Here is a 17108-nt window from a genome sequence, read left to right as displayed (position 1 = left end):
CTATGCCAGTTATATTCCATCAATGAAAAAACAAGCTCGTTCAAGATTTATGCTGCCATAGTGCCATGCACTTCAAGAGCAATGTCTAATGCCACAGTCTCAGTGTTTCTTTTTCCAACTAGGCAAATGCCAAGAGGAGCATTTTCCCACAAACAAGTGTGTGGGAGATAGTAAATGCAATAATAAGGCTAATTAACCCATCAGGGTGCTTCAAGACTGGAATGATTCAGTCAGACAGAAACAAGAGATTTTTATTCCTTTATTATTATGTCTTCTTTATTTGTGGAGCCAGAGGGTGGGAAAAGGACCAAGAATTCAGACATGAGAAAGATCTGAATGAACTTAGGAACCTATCTAGTAGTTTAGAGTCTGGAGAATACTGTAGGGAGAAGTATTCCAAAAAAAATGCTGAAGCAACTTTCTCTGGAGACATATCATGCACACTTAGGGAGTTCCCAGATGCTTGTCTGCCTGGAACCAGCTACTTTTCATTGAGTTGGAGAACTCATATTTGGAAACCTCTGATTGATAACAGCACACCGATGAATAGTTATATTTTGATGCGAGGTGGACGATCATGCCATCAACCTTCATTGTACTGACCAATGAGAAATCTCTGAAAATAACGTGGAAAGGATAAGAAAATAGGTGATCAGTACAGAAAAAGCAAAACATCTTAATAAGAGAGAAACAAATATAAAAATTAAGTTATAAAAAGTTTTAAACTATATTAATACCGTCTTTGCAATTTTTTAATTGTTGTGGTGTTATACTATGTTTTTAAGTTTACCAAATTTTATTTTTATTAGAACTAAATTAATAAAATGAGGGAAATTTTATTAAAGTAAGCATTGTCTATGGTGTTGTAGAAATTTGGTAAGATCTGAATACTCAAGCAAAAAAGAACACAGATGAAAACCAATTGTGTATAATTGAGTATATGCAAAGTTACCCTCCCCCAAAATGAGTAAAGAAATTAAAAGAATTTAAAAGGAAAAATGCTGAGAGTGATTTTTGAAAAAATAATTGTAACAGATCCTAAAAATCTAATTAACTTAACTCTATTCAATACTTACCAACAGTAAAAGACAAGACATAGCACACCAAACTCACCAACTATCACATGGTTTCACTTGATTCTACTTAACAACAGTTTCCTATAGTTAATAACAAGCTGAACTATATTAATGAAGAGAAATCAGAAAAAAAAATAACCATAAAATTCTAAAAGAAAATATTCCAAAGGGGGGGGAAAAAAAACAAACTAAAGAAATATCTAATTAAACACCCAAAATAAGAGATAATTACTTTCTGGCAGAATTAATGAATGGGAGGAAAAAAAGCTAAATGAAAGCTTCGTTACATTTCCACTACTACTGAATAAGAGTTTGAAGTATTTGTCTAAAAGTTTTTTGGGACAATTACTTTTGGTTTGTGGGGGTTTTTTTAAACATTATAGCTTGATAGTATGTACACAATAAATAAATAATGAGCTGCTAAGCTTTACCTACGACTCTGAAAGATTACTTTTAAAAAAGGATCTCAGACCGAATTATAATGTTGGAAGAAACTTCCATTTTTTGAGAATGTTGTGGATTTGACTTTCAAGTCCTAAAAAGTCATTATCGTGAGGCTCTACTTTAATCTTGTAACTGCAGATTGTATCTGGGTATCCTTTACTAAAAATAAGAAATCAAAAGGGATAAACTACTAACCATATTTATAATCTTTTCTTTAAATTGATGGGAGACATGGTGCCTAAATTCATTATTTGAGTGGGGCATTTGGTTTGTTCTACAACAATTAAATAGGGCAATACACAAGATGAAGCCTCATTCAAGCTCTTATATTTTTCAATCAGAAAAAGAAAATGCTCAGATCCTGTGAATTACCTGTCCTGTTTCACCTGTATTGCGGCCACACATCTGTAGAAGCACAACATCAGCCAACTGTTAATCAAGGATCACTTCCCTTCAAAGTGACTGATGATCCACTGTTAAAACAGCTTATAAAAATAACTTCTCCTTCGAAAAGGTGCTTGAGGGTTTTCAGACACATCTCACCATTCCTTTTTTTTTGTTTGAAAGTTAATTTCTCATTAATATTTAAAGAACAAATGGCTTCAGAACAAATTTTAAATGATCCATTACATTTTAGAAATAAAATATTATTGGCATTATTTTTATCTCAATTACAAAGAATAATAATGTCCAAGATTGGCTTTTAAAACTGTTAATGAGCCCTGGCAATGTGAAAAAGATATGGATTAGGTAGATGTAATAAGATATGATTAAAGGGTGTAAGCACTGAAGGGTGTTGGAGAAATTCTTTTCAGAAAGAGTATAATTAGTGTCTGATAAAAGTACTTAGTAGATAAGATTTTTGAAGAAGAAAGGTTAAGATAAACACATACTTTATGACAAACCTGCTTAATTTTTCCCCTTTGGTTCTCCTACATACTCAATATTATGTTGAAGTTTTATACATAAGTAATGTTTGTCGAATACTTGATGCATTTCTACCAGACAATTAGAGTGTTTTAATTGCCAGACACAGAGAGCAGAAAATGTGTTGAAACATCTTATTTCATTTTCAGTGTACACTTCTTTGTTGATTTATGTAATGTAGCTAATAATATGCAACGTACCCTAGTTTTAAACAAACAAATGAACTTCTAAAAAGCAAGCTTCCCATGAGTTGCTAAGCAACTCCAGACACATTTTATTAATTTAATAAATAACATTTAGATGAAAAATCCTTAAAGAAGATTTCTAACTCCATTTTATAAAAAGTAGAATATCTAAGCAGGTATCCTTCTGATTTTCTTGTTTCTAAGGCCTCAGGGCTAAGAAGAGACACTGCCATTTTGAGCTCCATTTGACTTAGTAAACAAATAAAGCATTTCTTCAATTCAAATTGTTACCGTAATATAAGTTAGGTTCGAGGACTCACTGTATAGCTCTCCAGAGTTAGAGCTCGTGCTTCATTCCCACAATTGAAGGTTCTCATCCTGGACACTATTGACATTTTGGACTGGAAAATTCATTGGACGGGGGACTCTCCTGTGCCTTGTAAGATATTAAGCAATTTCTATCCTTGGCCTCTACTTACTAGATGTCAGTAGTGGCCCCATAGTTGTTATAACTAAAAATGTCTCTGGACATTGCCAAATGTGCCCTCGTGGGCGGGCAGTGTTCAAAATCTCACCCAATTTAGAACTGCTGCAACTAAATAATGGGTAAGTATGAATAATGAGTAAATAACTAACTTCGAGTCACCATCAGTCAACACCTAATATTCCCTAGGACCACCAGCAATGAAGAATAAAGGGGTAGTACTGATTCCAGTGATACTGTGGCTCTTGTTCTATTCAAGGCTCATTATTATACCATTTCAGTGTAATTTCCATTATATAAAAACTGGGGAGAAAGGTCCTACTGATTACTCTGTCTATAGACATCTCTAGTAATATCCTGATCTGGTCTCTGGTCTTTAAGGTTTCCTACAAATTACCAAACTCCATCTCATCAAACATCTTTCTCATTCTCCATGAATGCCACCTTTACCCACCCCCAAACACAAACAGCTTGCATATTCCAATCTTATGTGACACATAAAGGACAAATTCCTTTCCTTCATGAAAGATTTCCTAATTAATCCTTCCTTTATTTCTTATCAGCATCATATTTCTGTTAAAAAATGACATGACTGCCAATTAATGTGAGGCAATTATTTACTGAATGTTTTCAATATGCCAGACACTAAATATTCCTTAGTAGCTGTTTCTATCAATTTACATTTACATTATTTATGCCCAACTAGATTGTAAGTTCCCAGAGGATAAGAATGAATCTGCTGCCTCTTAATAATGATGCTAATAAATATACTTTAAATTTGATTAGCAATTATAACCTTTCGAATTACTTTCATGGTTATTACCTTATTGGTTACATTTTTCACTGTTTTATAGTCAATGAAAGTGGTATAGTAAATACTCTAGGGACTAGTCTACAGGTTACACAACTTGTGCTCAGTAGAATATGCATTTAATATATGTCAACTGACTGAATCCAGTCTCACAACTTCACCACTATAAAATTTCTCTCCTGGAAAGTTCTTATAGCATTTAAAAACAAATGTTACTGTAAAGAACAAAAACAGCTCAGTGATGTAGAAGACACAACACAGAAGTGAATTAGGATTGGCAAGGGTTAAACTATAACATAGCTTGAAAGCAAAAGAGAAATATTAGTTTCTCCCTCAGTTGGCTACAAGAGATTATAAGGCCTTGGCCTCTTATCACAGAAAGTAAAACTTGGAAAAGAAAGCAAAATGGAAAGGAAAAACCACAGAAGAGCTAATAAAGCCCCAAATTCTAAAAAGCACAGCATTTTGCTTCATACATAGAAAGTTCAAGAAAACATTTTCAACAACTCTTAAGAGATTTCCTCCTAGATTTTTGGTGTCCCTAAACACCATCAGAATGCCTGTAAAAACCACGTATTTAGTAACCTCGCAATTGACTTCAACAAAACACCAGAAGTCAGAAGTCAGCTGATTTCTAAGGATACCCACTAACCCTAAGCACCATGAGCCCAAAGAAGCAACATCGTTTATTCAGTAATTATTTCAATATTTATTGCACACCTACTAAATGCAGACACTGGCCTATCCCTGGAGCTAAAAAAAGGCCTACCTCTCAGTTGTTAATGTAAATGTGTGCAGGGAATTCAGAAAAGGGCAGGTGATCCAAAAAGACAAATTTTTATATATATATATATTTATATTTATATATATATATATAAATATAAATATATATATAGATAGATAGATACATATTTATCTTCAATGTTCCTTAACTCTCAACCTCTGACCCTCCTATTCCACCCCACCCCCATCTCAAGTTTGAAAAAGTAAGGAAATCAAAGAAAATTTAAAATAAAGAGAAATGAAAGGAACGGGTAAAGGTCTCATCAGTCACCAGAAAGATATAGAAAACAGCACTCATCCATATCCCTTGGCCACGTGACTGGGCGGAAGCGCAGGAGCCCACAGCAGCCGGAAGTGCTAACGGTAGGGAAGGTGCAGGCCCCACAGAGGACCGGAAGTGCAGGACTTGGAGCACGCGGGAGAACTTGGCCCTGGGCAGGTTTTGACTCCAGAACAGAGGCCGCACGAGGCATCTCAGGGTTTTCTCTGATAGCAAAGGCCTATCATAATCACAGCAGGTTTTCTTCAAAATAGGGATTTTTGAGCTTTTCCAGATTCCTAAATGTGGCGGGTAAGCTTGACGTGAGTTTTTCAGGGAAGGGTCTGTGCTCCTCTCCCAGCGTTTTCCGAAGCCCCCTAAACCCACACGCAGAGGGAAACGTACACTTTAAAGTCGAGGGGTGTTAACCTGCCCAGCGTTTGCCGAGCGGTGCCCGCTTCCTGAGCGGGGAAGACTGAAGTGGGAAGTGGGACGGTATCCAAGGCGGATAGGATGTTAGAAAGCGGGCACTCTGGGGCACGGGGGCTCCGATGGGTGCTCCGATGGGGGCATTGATGTTTCTACGGAAAGGGGTCGCAGTGGGGGCGGGGGGCTTTGTTCTCGCCGCTCTTCTCCGAGACCCGGCGGGTTCGCCCGGGCGGCCGGTGAATCTGGCAGAGGACAGGCTCTGGCCTCTGCGGACGCCCGGGGCTCGGGCGGCGCTTTGTGAGCGACGGAAGGGGCGAAGGGGAGGGGTGGAGCATCGCTGGGCTCTTTTGAAATTAAATTGCTAAGAATCAGGTTGTCTCCAGGATTTTTATCTGGAGTATAGAAAAGAAGATAGAAACTCGAAGTTTGTTCCAGTTTGTCTTCCTCCTGCTCCCGAATTCTGAAGCTCTCAGCCTTGCCTGCAAATGCAGGAGCCTGAGGAGAGGGAGCGCCTCTCTTTTCCTCTCTCTTAATCTCTCTCTCACCTCCCTCCCTCCCTCCCTCTCCCCGTGGACAGAGTCACCCCCGCCCGCACCTTCATCCCACTCACTTCATTGGACTATCTCAGGAATCCAGTACATATTCAACAAAACACTAAACGACCATAGCGCTCCACTTCACTCGTTCACAGCATTACGCGACTAACTTACATCAAGAATAGGAGAGCTAGAGAGTGTCTTGCTAGTCTTAATATAATTAAAATGCACCAGTCCTGTTCTTTCCCAAGGATGTGAGAGGGAAAGCGTTTGGACCTGGCGCTGAAGGTCAATAGGTCAACGTGTTTATGAGATCACTTTAAGCTCTCCTCATCCTAGTCGTTACTGGGAATTCGGGTGAGAGGAAATAGTTTTCGAGATTAATTTTCATAACATTAAACATAAGACTCCTCACTCTCTACTCTCTTTGAATGGAAACGCCTACGTTAATTTCCAAAAGTCTAGTGACCCAGAGGAGCCCTAACTCCCCTTCCCTGCACTGCTTGCTCCTTACCATCCTGGGAATGGGGAAAAAACCCTGGAATCAGTGGCGGCAGAAGTGAGCACCCTAACAACTTCTGATTACAGAGAAGGGGGGTGGAGAGATGGAGGAGAGAAATGGAAAGAGAAAAAAAAAAACATTTGTGTTCATTTACACATTTCCTGTGCAGAACAAAAAAGTCCCACGATCAGCAAAAGAAGTCTCTTCCTCCAAAATAGCAGCCAAAGAGGGAAAATTAGAATATGCATAAATTCCTTCATTTTCATTCGCACGGAGCATGATTTCCGGCAGATTTGTGTTTAAACTGCTCGATTAATCCCAATTTCTGAAAAAGCGTTTTACTTAGCATCTTCCTAAAACTCACCTAAGGAATATTGCTCTCCTCTCACTATTCTGTTTTGAAGCTTCCCTCTTCCCTATTCTCCAACCGCCCATGAGAATTTCTTTGATAAGACTGTAACTTTACTTTACCTGTCCATTATTTTCTTTTCAAAACTAGACTGAGGCATTGGACTATAAATACAGGCTGGCTGCTAGCTGTGAAGCCATGGCTGCAAATGAGAGCCTAGTGGAAAGGACACGTTTTTGAAATGTGTACTTAAAAGAGGGTAAATAAACATGATGGGACCAATAGACTTTTGCAGTTCCTCTCATGGCATGGAATTCTTTCGTATTCTACACAAGCCATATCCTTTCACCACTAGCGATAGGTAGGATGCTTGGAAATGCCTACCCTCCAAACCTTCCTCCTCCACATGTTTAAGGAGCATGATAGACAATCACACAACCCTATTCAAAAGAGTATTACTCTTCATAAATATTCAGAGTGTCAGTCCATTAAATCCTTGCACAGCCCATTACTAAAATGTTTGCTTTGCCACTTGTGCAACAGATCTGGCTGTATCTGCCTTGAAAATTCTTTATTGGAAAAGAAATGTTAGCATCTTTGGAAGCCATTCTTTTTCTGAAATATCATTGCTTGACTTGGGCTTACTTCTTCTGTCTTGAAATTGCATATATTTCTTTTATCTAATAGTAGGATGTTAGTATTTTAAAAATAAAATTACTATATCATGGTTTACTGAAAATGTATATAGATCTTAATTCCACTCACCCCTAAATTCCTTACTCTTCTTGTATATCCCAAGAGAAAGAAACCTAGATTTACTTCATAATAAAATCTAAACAAAATGTAGTGGTTCTGGCTTTCCTTCAGTGTTTACAGATCACAAATAAACCCCAATTATTGGTGGTCAAAAAGTTAGAAATCTTAATATTTGCTTAATATATTTAGTTCTTAGTTTCTACAAAATAAACATACATATTTGAACTATATGCAGTATTATATATATGATACTTCAGATATGCATAAGCATTTAAATATCTAGTTTATGTTGTTTAAAGACAAGATATTTGAATAGAATAGCCTATTTTGTTAAATGGGTGCATAAACTGAGTGCACATGAATGTCTGCATGACTTTTCCTACTTTATGAAATAACTGCTTCTGTTATTTTACTTTCTGTCAAATATTTCCATTACAAACGTATTAACTTTCTTTTGGTTAAGCATGTCTCCAATGACTCAGAGGTTCTCAGTTATATACAATTAAAGCCAAAGTGTTTGAAAATAAATTCTTAAAACGTATTTGAGGGAGGCGTATAACAGGATTGAGGGCCACTTTTATTGGCATTGTTTACTTCTTTTAATTATTGAAACAAACGATAGTTTTTTTTTTAATCAGAGGAACAATTCAAACACATAAAGAATAACAATAACTGAGATTAGTGTCCTTTAAGAATTATTTTAATTAGAAATGGATTTTATATGGAAAGCTCCACTTTGAGTTCAGGTTGCAGAACTGTACTTCCAGAAGAGTTGAACTTCATAGTTATTAATTACTATTAGTGCAAGGAGAAAGCCTGAAGAACGGGGCAATATATGAAGTCACCTTTCTTCTGTTGCAGATTAAGCATCATCTCAGTGAATTTATCCCTAGAAATGAAAGTTCCTCGTTCTTTGCTAATCTGTAGTGAAATAATACTCTCATGAACTGGAATATTTCCATACTTTTTAAAGTAAAAAGACTAAATCAGTGAAAGGTGAAGAGGTAGATACACGTACAACCAGCAGGGAAGTTGCGTCCTTCTTTTATTCCCTCCCTTTCTTTCTTCAACTTCTGTTTGGTTTATTATGGACTATGTGTGTATGTGAGTTTAAAGATAATATCTAAAGGAAAAAGTTTTCTAGAGGACAAAGCTGAGTATTGACAGTTATGCTTTTTTGTAATTTGTTTTTTAACAGCATACAGACCTTATTTTCTCATAAATTTTCAGGGCTCCATTAATTTACGGGAAAACAGAACAAAGCAAAAATATTTAATAGTTATCCTTCCTTGCTCCCAAACTTTCCTGCTATAGCTAAGGTCCTTCTCCATTTGGCCCTAGCCGTTGGGCTGCCAAGGAATTTCTATCTCAGCCTCTATTTCCCTCTTACAACCGACCTTCCTCTCCTAATCAGCTTTCTTTCCTCTCCACAGTTGAAGGCAGTTATCAAACAACCTGCTTTAACTCCAACATCTGCCTGACAAAACATTGAGTCTAGTTCCTTCTCCACCTGATTTTTATTTTTTTCATTTCTTTTTTCTTTGTGGGGCCACTGGGGGCTCAGGAGATGGGGAGAACATGGATTGGGCTGAGAGAAGAGTTAGATTCCTACAGATACCGACTCACTGGCGGATTCTTTCCAGCTCTAGCCTCGGGAACTGGTGGCTATTCTCACACCTAAAATGATAATCTTGGAATGTTTACAATTGACAGAAGCACCTCTCCCTCTTCCTAAGGTATTGAACTTAGCTTTACTATCTAGATCACCACCAGTTACATCTTCAACCTGGTCTCCTCCCTCCACTTCTACTCCCTTCACTTTATTGTCCCCTTTCTCCAAAGAAATTAAAAGAATTCATTCTAGGGGACCTAATTCCTAATTTTTGTGTCTTGCACTATGGGCTGAGTTTCTCAAGGCCACTGTTCTCTTTGGACTTACAGGAACCTCATAACTGAGGTACTTTCCTCATCTCAAACTCCTCAGCTCCAAGAACATGATTCCCAAATATGACAGCTTGCCTATTCACCAACAGATCTCCAGCCAGAGGCATCAGGTCCTTCCACTCAAGAATCCCCTTCCATTTTTGTCTCTGCTCCCAGTCTCCTTCCCAGGTTGATTTACTCCTGAATGGTGCTCAAAGGGAACATGCCCATTGCAATGAAGAGGAGTGGGTACAAAAGTATTCATTAAAACGTACCATTAAAAAGACCTACCATATTAAACCAAGGGTGTCTTATTAGAACACCAGAGTTGGCGCCAGAAAGATCACCCACCTAACCAGCGAAACAAGAAATCCGAGGAATGCCTAATTGTAGCCATGAAACACAAATTTCATCATTCTGAAGCCAAAGAAATTATTTTAAAATTGTTTCTGCTATTATTGTTTGCATTATTACCATTAACGTTTTATTCTTGTTATTATTGCTGCAGATTTTATTTGTGTTGTTGTTGCATCTATTATACTATTCAACAGAAGTTTAGGAACATTAGTCAGATTAATTAGTTTATCAGTAATTTAAAGCTGAAAACTAGTAATTAAGCCAAAAACTAAAAATGATCAGGGATGATTCATATGAATGTAGGATTCGGGAGGAAGAGAATCTAAATTTTGGGTATAAAATTTGGCAGCCGTGAAATAAACAGGACTTGGGGATCAGAAATATGATATTTGAAGTATTCTTAGTCACTCAATCTCTCCCTCTCCTCCATATTTAGCTAAGATCATTCTGTGATTTTCTTGATAGAGGAAAAAAATTAAATTTGTTTTTGTTGACAGAGAACAAAGACCCCATGCTTGTTTTTCATGTGATTTGCATTTGCACGTGGATTCCCTCTGCTTCGGATCGTCCAAATGTCTAAGATCATTCCCCTCCAAGTTTGCCTCCTTCATCTCTTTGCTCTTTTTAAGCACACCTCACTAAAGAGGGTGCATCACATAAGACAGGTATACAATTTCAGCCCTTTCCACAGACAAGTTCCATAGAATATAAATTCAATAATGCAATTCTCTCCACAACAAGCTCTCTGCTCTCTTTCAAATATAATTAATGTTTTGATAGTGTAGTTCTTTAACTACATATATATACACAAAAACAGACGCACCCTCTAGCTTTGCTGTTTATGCATCTAAAACAAATGGATGTGGTTATTTCACTGACTCCTAAAATTCCTCAACTTAGCCCACAGAGAAGAAATCTGTTTAGGGAATAACTACACAGTCTGTTGTATGCCCAGAAATATTTAAAACAATAAAAAATGCAAGCCCCTGCTTTTTGATAGTCATTTTTTGTCAAATTTCCTAGAAAATAAAGGCTATTCTGAATTGATATTCTGACACAGACATTCACTAGAAAGCAGTTAAAATCAACAAAATCACTGTCCTAAACTACTGGTTGTCTTTTCCAAGTGTTGATGATGGATACTGAATTTCAATACTTTCCATTTTAAAAGTCAGTTGGGGCTAAACTGACACAAATGTCTGAAAACCAGCAACCTTAATAACAAAACTATGACTTCCATTAGAAATTGCTCACTCCATCAAATACCTCAGTTATATGTTTTAGATGGATTAATTCATTTAATTGCAATCGGTTGTATATTGACATTCTTATGTAAAATAGATGGTCAAAAAGACTGACAGATACGTAGATGACAATATGGCCAGTAGGAACTGAGTGATCAAATGCTGCTGAGTTTCCATATTCAAGTGTACCCTACCCCTAATATTTCTACAAGCTGATTACAATTATCAGAGGACAAATAACCTTTCAGACTGTAGGACTTGATATGTTTTTAGTCTTTAATAAAGAAAATGATAACACATAATACTTAATCCAATCAAAATATAAACCTTAATCTTCCTATATTGTTTTTTTAAAGAAGCCAGTTATTTGGAACCAACACGCTGATTTTGAAGCATCTTGGCCATTTTGTTTGATTTGTGAATGTATATAAGGTGCTAGCAGAGGAAACATTTTACATATCTCTCCACAAATTTTTTAGAGGAGACATGTAAAAGGGAGTTTTTAAAAAAATCTGTCGAGGCTTTATTTTTTTACTCTTCGTGTGGTTTTTGATGTTTGGAATTATAAAACAAGATTAAAAATGAGCAAGGAAAGAGCACATGTTGCTGATTTTAAGTAGATCTTTTAACTGGATGGGAAAGAAGCAGAAATATTTCCCCAGTGTGGTTGTGCAAAAATAGCAGGGGGGGGGGCGGGGAGTAGGAGACTATGACTTGTGAAGAACTCACTTGTACTTTCTGTTATTGTTTTAGATGGCGGCCCATCAGGGTTCCTTTCCCATTACTTTCCTCCAAACTGTTTTCCTTGAAAGCATAAATGTGGAAACTACTTATCCATTCATTCCCTCAGAGGCTAACATAAACAGCAAATATTTTAGTTAAATTCAGAGATTGTTTTAGTACAGGACCAAATTACCAATCCTAGTTGATTAAATGCAGTTAACTTGACATTTGCTTCTATTGAGCTATAAAATATATATATAGGTAAGATTTTTACAATATCGATAAGCAGCGTTGTGTGAGCTATCAAAAAAAATTCTCAGACTTTTTATATTTGTTCTGATTTCTTCCCTATTTTCCTTTTCCTTCCATTTGTTTTTGAGGCAATGACACGACTACTTCTCTGGTTCTCAAATGAGGTTCTGTTTGGCTCAGATTAATGTTAAAGAAGATCACATATATGGTTAGAAAATATTGTTATTTTTCTTTAATGGGGAAAATTGGACTCCCGCGTGTCAGATCCGTGGTTTTCCGAGGGGCAATGGAAATGGTACTGACATCACTTTGCACTTTAACAATCGGATTTGGTCAGAGTACAAGTTGTTTGTTTAACCCGACAGCTCGGTGCACCCCGTCGCACGCTTTGCACACTCATTAAAACGATTATTCACGACCTGTCGAGTGTTTTCGGGTTCATTCACAGGAAAGGCTTGGTGCAAGCAAGAGCAATTCAAGTCAACACTGTCCACTACCCTGATGCACGTGAGGACGAGCTGGTACGTGCATAAAAAGACGGAGGGAGGGGTGGAAGAAGCACGCCCTAGCTATAAATCCTGTTCGTCCGATGCTCTGGAATCTCAATCCCAAAAGAATGCCAAGTGCTTGGTCCTAAAAGGCCATGGTCCTGTGCTAACTTCAAGGGCTTGGCATAGGACACAAAATAAACTCAAAGCTCTCCTCCCTCCGTTCATCCTTTCAACCCTCTGCAAAGCTTGAGGTCCCCCGGCTTGCGCACCTTCTGTCAGCAGCCACGGGACTGCGAGGCTCCACCTCTCACAGCGCAGATGCTGAGGTTAAGTAGTTTCAGGAAAACTCGCCAGGGTGAGGAGATTAATTCCTTTTCCATCTCCCAAGACCCTTCCGTCTTCAAGAAAGAATTCGGTTAATTTCCCTCCCAATATTCCTCTCAAATACTAGAAGGTGTGGGGGAGTCAAGAAATGGTAAATAGAACTATAAACTGTCTTTGGTAGATGTATTCCAAATGATTAGCAAGGAAATATTCATCGCCCAAACTGCAAGAAAACTCTTACAAAATGAGGAGTAAATAGCCCTTGATAAATTAAGCTATTTTATTTTTTCAATTTCCAAGTCACCTTTCAACATTTTGTAATGACAATAAGAGAAGCACAAATTCAAACGCTTGACAATCTCCTGCTATTGCCTTGTACTTATAAGACACACTCTGTGGTCTTTAGTTGTCATATTTATTCAAATGAGCCCTGATACATAACATTCACATATGAGCTATTAGTTCAAGAGAAATGCCTGTCATTATAAGGTATGATGGTACACGTACACTAAATAATAGACTAGATGAGTGTATGTATTTAATATGTACCGAAGAACTCTGGAATATCCTGTTCAGCATAAGTACCCCTGGCATAACTTAAGAGTTGACAGATTTTAAAACAAGGTCATTTCTATATTTGAATCCTGCTGCTCCTTGATTTTTCATCTACAGTATTAGTAAACCCAGGGACCACCTTATTGTTATGAGAGTAACCTAGTCGTGCCAATGGAAAAAGACAACAAGGGCTTATTCATCAGTTTCATTCTATCATATCTGATATCATAAAATTATGTTTTTCTATTTTACTGAAACACATCAATACTATATATGAAGAGAAGAATGGAAGTTTTCAAGTAGCATGAGGTTTTAATCAGAAACAATTTCCTAATTGCTAAAAAGTAAGTGCGAATAAGTAATTTCGAAAACTCTTTGGGTTGCCGTAATTCACTACCTGGTTTACTTAAAATTGATCTGTCAAGTGTGTTTCCTATAAAAGCGCTTCATTAAAGCCAACCTGTGATAATAATCAAGAGGCAGATGCTGAAATATGTAAGTAAATAACGGAAAGCCTCTGCATAAATAAACAAATCAATGCAGTAATAGACAACACTATCGATGTAGGAATGATCGATTTTAGTCTTCTAACCTGCAATCAGAGCTCAAAATGCATAATTAAAAGTATATATTTCAACTCTACTAATACTACTACTACTGGAATAAATAATGAACAAGCTCTGCTACCAGTTCTACCTGATTCTATTTCGTTCTATCTAAAGTACTTTTGATGGTGTGGGAGGAGTACTTTACTTTTTCTAAGAAAGCTTTGCCAACTTTAAAGCTACATCACTAATTATAAAAATTATAAAAAGTATTAAACAATAAAATTATTACCTTATTCTTGATCTGAATTTTCAACCTTCATCATAGCCTCTAATTATTCATTCAGCACATTTTAATAGAAAAAACACACAATAGTGCTCATTATTTTTAAAGATTTTTTTCAACTACCATAATATCTTCAGGTTTAAAGATTCTTTGGGCCTTTTGTTAAAACAAATGAGAAAAGTGTCATTTCCTTACTATACCCTGGAAGCTCTCAAGCCTATGACTGCATATGCAAGCAATCTGAAACAAGGGGCGGGGAGAGCATCTGCGCTATTCCAAAATTGTTTCATATAATGATTGCAAAACAAACAAGTGTCTGACTCAAAGAAATAAATATACTTTGGATTTCTAGAAATTCATATCTAAAACAACATTTCAGATTTTGCTTAAAGTTAAATTTCCTTTTTGAGAATATTTATCCCTGGAGGACAGAATTAATTTAGATTAGCAAGCACCGGTATATGATGAGTTTGAGTATTTAGGTTTTGTAGAGTAATGAAAATATGGTGTTCATATTTTTTTCTTAATCAACAAAGATGCTTATTTACATTCATCTTTGAATTAGTGTGGTCCTCTGAAGCACAGGCCTCTAGAAGAATTTGTTTATGAAATTCAGCTTCTTTGAAAGTGATTTCTCTTACATATCACCAGCACATAAATATTGATTTTGATTATTTTCACATTTTTATGTGACCAAGCATTCTCTTTGACTCTTCTCTTTCCCATCTAGGGAAAAGAATTCAGGGGCAACCAGACCAAAATAGAAAATATCATCAGTTATTGTTTAGGGCTAATTTAACAGATAATTTAACTTCCAACAACAATGATCAGGTCACTGTTTCAGAGCAATGAGGAAATGAAAGAACTGAGACAACTCTCCCTAACCCCACTACAGTTTTTACTCTTCCTGCTCAATGGAATCAACAAAACCTGCCCATACAGACGTGGAGGAAGATATGTTAGCACCTTAAATACATTCTATTCCAAGGATAAGACAATAAAAGGGGAAGGAAAGCGGGAATAAAACTGAAGAAGACGGCCCCAATGCGGGAGTGCTACCTGGGTAGGAAAATTAAGCCTAAAACAAAAATGAATATCCCAACATGTCTGGCAACTGAACACTCTTTTCATTCAGACGCGGACACAAATCTCCAAATCTTGCAAGTGAAATGTGCTTTCCTCCCGTGCAGCTCTTCAGAAAGACCGAAGACCAGGGCAAGAAGATCATATATGTCAGCTAACAGACCATGAAAAGAACGTTGGGCATTTTATCTTCCCTCTTACCTCCACAAACATAATTTTTAGTTTAAATGACTTTTCTGATTACGACAATTTCAAAATTGCTGCCTACCTCAAGTTTTGATAGAGGGCCAAGTGAGGATGAAGTTGAAGCGTCGAATTGGGTCTTATGGGGAAGGGGGACCGTCGGAAGTGGATGAGCTCTAGTCTGCATCGTCCTTTCCTTCCCGTTGTCTTTCCAAGGTTGAAGACCACCACCTGAGAATCTACAGACACAGGAGGCTCTGCCCACCCAAACCCCTGCCTCTCTCTCCCCAACGCAGAGCCACCCTTTGTGCTAAAAGAGCTCCTACCTCAAGGCTACCTCTTCTAAACTCTTCACCTTGGACCACAGGCTTGGGAAGAAAAGGAAAATGGGGTTGAAAGCGAAATGGAAGAGGAAAGTGTAATGTAAAGGAGAAAAGATGTCTATTACAGAGAAAACGGTTTTATCAACTAATAGATAAGTGCTGAGATCTGAAATCGTACCAGGTAAACAAAAGAAACAACTTTTAGGGAAAAGGGAAGTGGGGAGAGAATACAGAAGAAGAAGAAGAAGAAAAGAAAAAGGTGGGGAAGCGCGCCAGCCAAGGTTCTGGAGTCAGTTTTCGTGGCATCAGCCAGTGTGAGCTACTGAACTCAAAGCTCTGCTTGTCCTGGGCAAGAGCGCCCTCACCTTGCTGCTCCCTGTGCAGCGCCGGCCTTCGCCTCCGCCCGAATCTCAGCCGCAACGTCGGGAGAGCGCCTCTCCACCCCGGCTGCAGCGCCGCCAACGCCGCCCAGACTCAGCAGCCGAAGTCACTTTTCTACATGATTCCGAAACTCAAGAAAACAACGCTGCCGGGTCCCTGCCTCCACGACATCAAGTCCTGCCTTCGAACTCCTCTCTGACTTTACCCAGGAGTCCCTGAGGCGCCAGGAAGGCTAATACGAAACTACAGCGGAGGCCCCAAATTCGCTTCGGACCAAGCCAACCTGTGTCTGGTGCGCTCGCAGCCACTCTTGGGACAGCCAGGCTCTCGAGCTTACACCGTTGTCCCCTAAGTGTGCATTAAGAATCAATTATTTGCCTGAGATTCCCAAAGCCGGGAACAGGGATATTCCCAGCAGGGACAAAGTCAAACCCAGAACAGTGCTCATTTCCCTAGTCCTTCGAACAAGCAGAAGAGAAGCCTTCTACCCCGGTCCCACACTGCATTCTACCTGAAGCAGTTCCCCTAAATCCGGCGAGGAGTGGGGTGTTAGGGGGCAGGGCTCTCCTGACCCAGGCCACAGAGCTGCAGTCGGAGGGCCAGCTCTGGGAAAGGTTGGTGATATTAGTGTGAAAACGGAGAGAAGGGGCGTTCTAACCTCCACTCCCCCACCCCCACCCCCCAAAAAAGGAAAAGAAAAAGAACTTTAGAGTGATTCAAGTCCTTGGCTCAGGAGCAAAGAGCTTTTTCTCAAATAGGGAGAGCAAATACCTATGGGTTTGAACATCAAGAAAGTCCAGTTAGGATAATCTTGCAGCTACGGTTAAACTCATAAATCATATTTCCACGAAATAAATTACTTTGCACTTTGAGATCTATTTCAGTCTCTCACTGTTC

The 17108-nt window shown here is 38.2% G+C and overlaps 1 long non-coding RNA gene across 1 annotated transcript in view; it reads right to left on the bottom strand.

Moving 5' to 3' along the window:
* Positions 1-259: 259 nt before the first annotated feature.
* LOC107195313 overlaps positions 260-17108 on the bottom strand; it is a 17788-nt gene continuing 939 nt past the window's right edge. Inside the window, exon 3 of the long non-coding RNA XR_001516424.2 lies at positions 260-616. This is a non-coding gene — a long non-coding RNA (uncharacterized LOC107195313). The remainder of the gene's footprint in view (positions 617-17108) is intronic.

Source organism: Pteropus alecto, unplaced genomic scaffold (assembly GCF_000325575.1).
Source record: "Pteropus alecto unplaced genomic scaffold, ASM32557v1 scaffold171, whole genome shotgun sequence".
In the NCBI taxonomy this organism is placed as follows: Eukaryota; Metazoa; Chordata; class Mammalia; order Chiroptera; family Pteropodidae; genus Pteropus; species Pteropus alecto.
This window is presented reverse-complemented; position numbering and strand designations above follow the sequence as displayed.